Here is a 10,000-nt window from a genome sequence, read left to right as displayed (position 1 = left end):
GAACAAGATGAATTAGATCAAGATGAGGATTTTAACAAGGATGTCAACGCAATGTCTGAAGGAAAACCGAAAGTGGAGAGAAGAAGACGAAAAATTAAGGTAAAGCCATGTTTGGAAGGAATAAGGAAAAAAACAACTAACAAAGACTTAATAAAAGATAAATATGTACTGCTAAAAGACTTGGATGGTATGAGCTAAAGAAATTGACTCAATGAGTGTTTTTATTTACTTATTTTTTATGGTTTTAAGTTTGGTTACTTTTAATGCCAGAGGACTTTCGGACTTTAACAAATTTGAAAAAGTGAAAGAAATGTTCAAGAATGAAGACGTGATTGTATTGCAAGAAACAAATTGGAAAGAAAAGCACATATGTGAAATAAGGAAAAGATGGAACGGTGAGATTTTATACAATAATGATGATACGAGGTTTGGCAGAGGAGTGGCTTTTTTAATAAGAGAAAATGTGAAAACTGTATGCAAGGTTATCTATAAAGATGATATTGGGAAATGTTTAGCAGTAGAAATGGAATATGAAGGCAAAAAACTGGTTGTGATAAATGTACATGCACCTACGGAGGAAAAAGAAAAGAGAGATTATTTTAATGATTTAAGGTCACTTTTAAAAAACCAACAAAATGTCTTGTTAATGGGGGATTTTAATACTGTGTTAAGTAAATTAGATATGGCAGATGGAATGGTTTTTAGAAATGATATGGGAAGGAGAGAGTTAAAATCAATAATGGAAAACAATAACTTGGTGGATGTTTGGAGAGAAAGGAATGAAAGAAGGCAATACTCAAGAAGACAAAGGGTGGGGAATTTCATGTGTCAAACAAGAATCGATTTTATTTTGTGTAACAGGAATTTAGAAGTTTTTATTGATAACGTGAGATACGATGAAACAAGCTTAAGTGATCACAAGCCGTTATATATGCAGATTGACTGGAGTACGTTAAAGAGAGGTCCAGGCGTGTGGGTTTTAAATGCTGAGGTTTTAAAAAGCAAAGGGTATGTTTTAGATATAAAGACGCTAATTGAAAAAGAAAAAGGAAATGCAATGTATATGGAAGATAAAAGATTGTGGTGGGAAAATTTGAAATATTTAGTTAAAATTCATACAATAAAATTGTGCAGATTAATTGAGAAATGTAAGAAATACAATGGACAGGAAATAAGAGAAAATTTAGAAAAAGAGATAAATCAGGGTAATAAGGACATGTTAAAGATAAAAGAATTGGAAAATAAACTTAAAGAAATGGAAGAAAAGAAATATGAAGGTGCAAGATTAAGGAGTAAAGCTCAGTTTCTTGTTGAAGGTGAAAAATGTACAAAATTTTTCTTTGACCTAGAAAGAAGAAAAGGGAAGTCTGAAATTATAAAAGTAGTGAAAAAGGAGAATGGAGAAGAAGTAAAGAGTAATGAATCAATTTTAATAGAAATGAAAAGGTATTATGAAAAATTGTTTACAACTGAGGGAGTGCAGGATGAAAAAGAAGAAATGTTAGAGAAGATAACAACTAAAATAGACAAGGAAGATATGAAGGATTGTGACAAAGAGATAAGTGAAGAGGAAATTGAAAGAGCGATAAATGAATTAAACAAAAACAAAAGTCCTGGAATTGATGGGTTGGGGAGTGAGTTTTATATTGTTTTTAGGGATATGTTAACCAGTATTTTAAAGGAAGTGTATGATGAGATCTTTAATAAGGGGCAGATGAATCTAAGAATGGGAATGGGTTTGATGAAAACAATATATAAGAAAAAAGGAGAGAAAACTGAACTAAAGAATTATAGGCCGCTTACGATGTTAAATACCGATTTGAAAATTTTATCAAAAATTTTAGCAAACAGACTGAAAGAAGTGATGCCGAGAATAATAAAGACAAATCAAGCATATGGGGTCAAAGGGAAAGACATAGCTGATACGACCCTAAGCATTAAAGATACAATTGGATACATGAAGGAGAGAAAAATGGAGGGATATGTTATAAGTTTAGATTTTGAAAAGGCTTTCGACAGGGTGGAACATGAATTTTTATTTGGGATTTTAAACCGTTTTGGATTTGGAGAAAATTTTATAAAGTGGGTGAAAATTTTATATAATGGACCGGTAACTAGAATTAAATGTAATGGGTTTTTAACGGAATGTTTTACACTAACAAGATCCATAAGACAAGGGTGTCCCATGTCAGCACTATTATATTCTTTAGTCGCGGAACCCTTGGGGTTGGCTATGAGGGAAGAAAAGGGAATAAAAGGTATTCACATAGAAGGGAATGTGGAAGGAGAAGCAATATTTCAGTATGCGGATGACACTACGCTTATTTTGAAAGACAGGGAGGGAGTTAAATGTGCAATGAAAATTGTACAACAATTTTGTAAAGCATCAGGAGGAAAAATTAACGAGGATAAAACTGTGTATATGAGATGTGGGAATGTGCAAGCTTTAACGAGTGACTTTGCTTTTAAAGAAGTGAATGAAATCAAGATTTTAGGAGTTTTAATGGGGGATGATGAAAGGAGAGCTAATGAAACAATGTGGGCAACTATTTTAGGAGATATTGAAAGAAGGTTACATTTTTGGAAATTGAGGACATTATGTCTTAAAGGGAAGGTTTTAATTTCGAATGTTTTAATGATGTCTAAGTTATGGTATGTCTTATATGTGTCATCTATGCCTCTGTGGATTGAAAAAAGATTAAAGAGATGTTTTTTAGACTTTATATGGGAAGGGAAACCCCCAAGAATAGCATATGACACATTGATTGGAGCTGTAGAGAAAGGTGGGATGGGCCTAATAGATGTAGCACAAAGAAAAAATAGTTTAAGGGTTAAAATGGTTAAAAAGTATCTGGATGATGGGAATGTAATGGTATGGAAAAAAACAATGCAATATTTTTTAAACAAATGTGGTAATTTTAATCTGGGAGAAGACATTTTATGGATGAAAACTAAAGCTTGGATGACGGAAAAGGTGCCGGATTTTTACAAGGAAATTATGAGTGCATGGGGGAAAGTTTTAACTTGTGTACAGTACATGCCTAGTGGAAGAGAGTGTATTTTAAACCAACCATTGTTTTTAAACAAGAACATTGTAAACCAAGGGAAAGAAGTGTTTTTTAAAAAGTGGTGGGATGTGGGAATTACAAAAGTGAGAGATGTTTTATATGAGTTTAAGGAGGGATTTTTACCTGTGCAGTACATTGTGGATACTATGGAGGAAGCAAAAGAAGAATATAGTAGACAAGAAATTGTAAATAAGTTTAAGATAATAAAAAGTGCAATACCTGATGATTGGATCAGGAAAATTGATAATAAAGAACAAGGGAAACAAGAGAAAGATGTGTATTTAATGTTGGGAGACAAAATAAGAGCTTTTAAGGAATGCACTGTGAAAATGTTGTATTGTTTTTTTAGAGATTGTATTTTTAAGAAACCTGTGGTGAATAAATACTGGTTACAGAAATACAAAGACTTGAAAGAAGAACATATATGGAGTAATATGAAGGGGAATTTTATTGAGTCAAAATTGGGGACCTTAGAATATTTAATTAGGCACAAGGCGATTTTTACTGATGTTTTATTGAACAAAATCGGGAGAGAGCAAAATGCAACTTGTAAAGTATGTAAAGAAGAAGATGAGGGTTTTTTTACATGTGTTTTTATGTTGTAAGCAATTGGAAAACTTTAATGAAAAATGTATAGGTTTGCTTGAAAGGTTGAGAGGTGAACAAGATAATAAAGAAATGGATTGGAACAAGGTGATAATGCTGGGAGAAAACAAATCATGTGAAAACAGAAAAGCGATTAACCTGTTTGTCATGCTGATTAAAAGTGCTATATGGGAAAGAAGAATTGTTGCAAAAAAAGAAAATACTGTTATAGATGTTGAAATAGTGTTTAAAAGAAAAGTTGAGATGTACTTAAAGCATTTGCACTGTTATTTTAAGGAGCAAAACAGGTTGGAGGAGTTTTATAATGTTTTTACTAAGGATGTGGGTACAATATTTGAAGATTTTAATTGGAAAATGCCTGACGATTATGGTTGATCTGTATAATATTTTGAATATGTGAAAGAGACATTTTTAGTGTGAAAAAAAGATGTTGAACTTTCAAATGTTTTGAAATATTTTATAATGATGTTTTTATTTTATTTTTGGTGGGATTTAAGATTGTGCCTGCCAAAAGTCTTTTAAAGAAGTCTATTTGTTGTTAAAGCACTCTCACTGTGTTAAATGTAATGTCTAAGAATATATAGAAATTATGTAATTGTGTGAATATGATTGTTATAATAAATAAATAAAAAATAAAAAAAGCACGCCCGCTCTCGTCTGATCTCGGAAGCCAAGCAGGGTCGGGCCTGGTTAGTACTTGGATGGGAGACCGCCTGGGAATACCAGGTGCTGTAAGCATTTAATTCTTTATTTAATTAATTATTTAATTATTTATTCATATAATTTTTTTCCAGAAATGCATCCTTTCTGTAAGCGTTCGCCGATGGCATGGCATTGCCACATTAGTCTTGAAGTGGCTCTCGAATCGAGTCAGCGCTCGCTTACGGCCACACCACCCTGAGCACGCCCGCTCTCGTCTGATCTCGGAAGCCAAGCAGGGTCGGGCCTGGTTAGTACTTGGATGGGAGACCGCCTGGGAATACCAGGTGCTGTAAGCATTTAATTCTTTATTTAATTAATTATTTAATTATTTATTCATATACTTTTTTTCCAGAAATGCATCCTTTCTGTAAGCGTTCTCCGATGGCATGGCGTTGCCACATTAGTCTTGAAGTGGCTCTCGAATCGAGTCAGCGCTCGCTTACGGCCACACCACCCTGAGCACGCCCGCTCTCGTCTGATCTCAGAAGCCAAGCAGGGTCGGGCCTGGTTAGTACTTGGATGGGAGACCGCCTGGGAATACCAGGTGCTGTAAGCATTTAATTCTTTATTTAATTAATTATTTATTCATATAATTTTTTTCCAGAAATGCATCCTTTCTGTAAGCGTTCGCCGATGGCATGGCGTTGCCACATTAGTCTTGAAGTGGCTCTCGAATCGACTCAGCGCTCGCTTACGGCCACACCACCCTGAGCACGCCCGCTCTCGTCTGATCTCGGAAGCCAAGCAGGGTCGGGCCTGTTTAGTACTTGGATGGGAGACCGCCTGGGAATACCAGGTGCTGTAAGCATTTAATTAATTATTTATTCATATAATTTTTTTCCAGAAATGCATCCTTTCTGTAAGCGTTCGCCGATGGCATGGCGTTGCCACATTAGTCTTGAAGTGGCTCTCGAATCGAGTCAGCGCTCGCTTACGGCCACACCACCCTGAGCACGCCCGCTCTCGTCTGATCTCGGAAGCCAAGCAGGGTCGGGCCTGGTTAGTACTTGAATGGGAGACCGCCTGGGAATGCCAGGTGCTGTAAGCATTTAATTCTTTATTTAATTAATTATTTAATTATTTATTCATATAATTTTTTCCAGAAATGCATCCTTTCTGTAAGCGTTCGCCGATGGCATGGCGTTGCCACATTAGTCTTGAAGTGGCTCTTGAATCGAGTCAGCACTCGCTTACGGCCACACCACCCTGAGGGCGCTATTGAGCAATCAGGAAGTGAGTTGGCTGCAGTAGAGAGAGGAAGGCTCTCTCATTGTTTATGTTTGTTAGTGTTTGTAGTTTTTTATTTGTATATCGATTGAGTTTTGTTTGTTAGTGATTCTTTTTTTGTTTAAACCACCTAACAGCAGCTTTTGGCTGGCTGGAGGGTGGTTAAATCGTGATTTTTCGTGGTTTAGTTTGTTTGTTTTTCGAGTTTGTTTTTCATTTGAAATGGACGGACCTACGGCTAATGACCTGGAAATGGCGGCGGAGAAACAGAACGGCAATGACACTGGACCTGAACATCGACCACGAGCTGGAAACCAAAAGGATACAGGTGTTAAGAATTTTGAGCAAAGGAAATACATGAAGGAAGCAACAGTGATTGTAAATGTGGACAATGCTAATGGAGTAAAGGCGGAGGATATAATTAAAGTGATAGCAGAGAAAATTGGAGAAGGAAACGTTCTGGCACTAAGACCAAGACAAAATAAGGAATATGAACTGACCCTGGAGAAGGAGGAAATGTGTGATGAGTTAATGGATGGACTAATGATAAAAGGAACAAACTGTGAGGTGAGGAGATTACAAAACAGAGAATATGTCGTTTCCTTCATGCATTTGCCTGTTTACCTGGAGGATAACGAAATTTTAGAAAAATTGCAAGGTTGGGGCGTTTTGCCAATATCAAAAATTAAAAGAAGGCTGTATCCGGGCACTGGAATCGAGGACGGGACAAGGTTTGCGAGAGTGAGGTTCCCCAGGGAAGTGGTTTCACTCCCATACAGCACGAAGCTGGAAACAGCGGAAGGGCCGCAATATTTTAGGGTGATGCACAGCCATCAGGTGAAAACCTGTCGGCTGTGCATGAGCCCAGACCATCTAATGAAAGATTGCCCTGATTTTAAGTGCTACAAATGTGAGGAGAGGGGACATTTCGCAAGGGACTGTAACACTGTTAAGTGCCCGGACTGCCAAGACTATTTAAATAAATGTGAGTGTTGGATGGATGGAGGGGAAGGAGGATCACAAAAACAGGTGGACAGTCAAATGCATGAAGGGAACGATGGAGAAGAAAATGAAAATGAAGAACAACAACACACTGATGGAGCAAATGAAATGGAAAAGGGAATAACCATAGAGGAACAGACAACAGAGGATAAAGAAGTGGAAAACGAGAAGGACAATTCACAAGGAGATGATGGTACATGGACACCAATTGAAATTTCTGCAAGTTTTACAAGTCTTTTAGATACGATGGACAAAGAAGGACAAAATGAGATAGTAGAGAGCAGCGGGATTGACAATAAAGAAATGGAAGAAGCAGCAGTATTGGAGAAAAGTAGAGTCGGAAGAGCACAAACAAGAAGAAGAACATTAAAGGTAACACCAAATGTACAGTTTGCTAAGAAAAAAGTGATGAAAAAAGGACAAATGAAATGTGTAAATAGATATGAAGTTTTAAAGGGACTGGAGGAGATGAAGTGAGACAATGGTTTTTAGGTATTTAATTTTTCTTTTAATGGTTTTAAGTTGTGTGACTTTTAATGCAAGAGGACTGCTGGACGTGAGAAAATTTGAAAAAGTAATTGAAAGATGTAAACACGAAGATATCATTGCACTACAAGAAACGAACTGGAAAGAGAATGTGATGAAGGATTTTCAAAGGAGATGGGCTGGAGGAATTTTATATAACAATGGTGATGGAAGATTTGGAAGAGGAGTTGCTTTTTTAATGAAAGAGGAGGTTTTTAAAAGAAGCAAAATTGTATATAAAGACAATATAGGAAAATGTATGATTGTAGAGACAAAATATGATGAAAAGGAAATGGTTATAGTAAATGTACATGCACCAACAGAAGAGAAGGAAAAAAAAGATTTTTTTTATGTTTTAAGAGGTTTTTTAAAGAAATATAAAGAAATTGTAATGATGGGGGATTTTAATACAGTTTTTAGTAAACAAGATATGGCAGAGGGAATGGTTTTTAAAAGTGATGCGGGCAGAAAAGAATTAAAGGTTTTAATGGAAGAAAATAAAATGATTGATGTATGGAGAGAAAGGAACGAAACAAAAAAAGAGTTTTCAAGACGACAAATAGTGGGACAGTTTGTGTGCAAAACAAGAATTGATTTTATTTTATGTAATAGGAATGTTGAAAATTTTATTGAAAAGATTAAGTATGAAGAAACAAGTTTAAGTGATCATAAGTTATTATTTTTTAAAATTGATTGGGACAAAATACAAAGAGGGCCGGGGGTATGGGTTTTAAATACAGAGATTCTTAAAAATAAAGATTATGTTTCAGAAATCAAACAAATTATAGAAAGAGAAAAGGAAAGTAAAATGTATGAAGAGAGTAAGAGAATATGGTGGGAAAACGTAAAGTTTTTAATAAAAAAATTCTCAATTAAATACTGTAGCCTAATACAAAAATGTAAGAGATATAAGAAAAAAGAAATGAAAACAGACTTAGAAAAAGAACTAGCTAAAGAAAACAAAGACATACAAAAGATAAGAGAAATTGAGGAAAGATTAAAGGAAATAGAGGAAAAAGAATATGAAGGAGCAAGATTAAGAAGTAAAGCAAAATATATGGTGGAAGGAGAGAAATGTACAAAGTTTTATTTTGACCTAGAGAAAAAGAAAGGAAAAGCAGAGATTGTAAAGGAGATAAGAGGGAAAAATGGGGAAATCGTACAAGGAATGAAAATATTCTAAAGGAAATAAAGGCCTTTTATGAGGACCTTTTCAGTACACAAGGTGAAGAGGAGAAAGAAAAAAAACAATTATTAAATCTAATAAAAGCAAAATTAAGTAAAGAAGATAAAGATGTATGTGACCATGATTTCAGAGATGAAGAGATTGAACAAGCAATAGATCAACTAAATAGAAAGAAGAGTCCGGGAATAGATGGTTTGGGGAGTGAATTTTACAAATGTTTTAAAGGGGTTTTAACAAAGATTTTAAAGGAGGTTTTTAAGGAAATTTTTGAAAAAGAGGAAGTAAATGAAAGGATGAGAATAGGTTTGATGAAAATTATATATAAAAGGAAAGGGGAAAGGGTAGACTTAAAGAACTATAGACCAATTTCAATGTTGAACACAGATTTTAAAATTATAGCAAAGGTTTTAGCAAATAGACTGAAGGAAGTGATGCCAACTATAATAAAAACAAATCAAGCATATGCAGTCAAAGGAAGAGACATAGCTGACATAACAATGAGTATAAGGGACATGATATGGTACATAAAACAAGAAAATAAGGATGGGTACATAATCAGTTTAGATTTTGAAAAAGCTTTTGATAGGGTGGAACATGGTTTTTTATTTGATGTTTTAAAGAGTTTTGGTTTTGGGAAAAATTTTATCAAATGGATTAGAATCTTATACAAGGGGGCTTTGACAAAAATTAAATGCAATGGGTTTTTAACTGAATGTTTTAAAATTACGAGATCAATACGGCAAGGTTGTCCACTCTCGGCACTGTTATATTCACTTGTATCAGAACCACTGGGATTAGCTATAAAGGAAAATACAAAAATAACAGGAATTGAGATCGAGGGAATAATGTCTGAAGGGAAAGTTTTTCAGTATGCAGATGACACAACAATAATTGTAAATAGGAAAGAAAGTGTACAAGAGGCCATGAATGTTGTCAAGAAATTTTGTAAAGCATCAGGAGGTAAAGTTAATGAGGATAAAACAGTGTACATGAGGTTTGGCAAAGCTGTGCTTTTAAATGATTATTTTAATTTTAAAGAGGTAGAAGAAATGAAAATTTTAGGACTTTTATTGGGGAAAAATGAGAAAAAAACAAGAGATGAAATGTGGGAACAACTGATATCAGGAATAGAAAGAAAAATAAACTTTTGGAAATTAAGAACTTTAAGCTTGAAGGGGAAGGTTTTAACTTTGAATGTTTTAATGGTTTCTAAATTGTGGTATGTTTTATACTTATCTGAAATGCCAATATGGATAGAAAGGAGGTTGAAGAAATGTTTTCTTGATTTTATTTGGAACGGCAAACCGCCAAGAATAGCTTACAACACGATTTTAGGGGATATAGAAAAAGGTGGTCTAGGATTAATGGATGTAGAACAAAGGAAAAACAGTCTAAGAGTAAAAGCAGTTAAAAAGTATTTACAAGAAGAAAACAAGGCAGAATGGAAGAAAACAATGAAATTTTTTTTAAACAGATGTGAAAATTTTAACATGGAGGATGGAATTTTATGGATGAAAACGAAAAGATGGATGACAGAGAGAATACCTGGGTTTTATAGAGAATTGCTTAGTGCTTGGGGGAAGTTTTTAACAAATATTGAATATGACCCACGAGGAAGAGAAAACATTTTAAATCAACCTCTGTTCTTGAACAACAAGGTTTTAAAACAAGACAAAGTCATTTA

The 10,000-nt window shown here is 34.6% G+C and overlaps 4 non-coding genes across 4 annotated transcripts; all 4 read left to right on the top strand.

The window, feature by feature from the left end:
- The first annotated feature begins 4,553 nt into the window (after nt 1-4,553).
- Nucleotides 4,554-4,672, top strand: LOC141354985 (5S ribosomal RNA). The gene has a single exon (XR_012361412.1). It is a non-coding gene; the product is annotated as a 5S ribosomal RNA (ribosomal RNA).
- A 141-nt stretch (nt 4,673-4,813) lies between these two features.
- On the top strand, nt 4,814-4,932 carry LOC141358482 (5S ribosomal RNA). The gene has a single exon (XR_012364977.1). It is a non-coding gene; the product is annotated as a 5S ribosomal RNA (ribosomal RNA).
- A 133-nt stretch (nt 4,933-5,065) lies between these two features.
- LOC141357593 (5S ribosomal RNA) lies at nt 5,066-5,184 on the top strand. The gene has a single exon (XR_012364080.1). It is a non-coding gene; the product is annotated as a 5S ribosomal RNA (ribosomal RNA).
- Nucleotides 5,185-5,305: 121 nt separating this feature from the next.
- Nucleotides 5,306-5,424, top strand: LOC141358082 (5S ribosomal RNA). Its single transcript, XR_012364571.1, has one exon. It is a non-coding gene; the product is annotated as a 5S ribosomal RNA (ribosomal RNA).
- Nucleotides 5,425-10,000: the final 4,576 nt, after the last annotated feature.

The sequence above is a fragment of the Misgurnus anguillicaudatus genome, chromosome 21, assembly GCF_027580225.2.
Source record: "Misgurnus anguillicaudatus chromosome 21, ASM2758022v2, whole genome shotgun sequence".
Classification (NCBI taxonomy): domain Eukaryota; kingdom Metazoa; phylum Chordata; class Actinopteri; order Cypriniformes; family Cobitidae; genus Misgurnus; species Misgurnus anguillicaudatus.
Note: the sequence above shows the minus strand (reverse complement) of the source record. Positions and strands in the feature narration are given on the sequence as shown.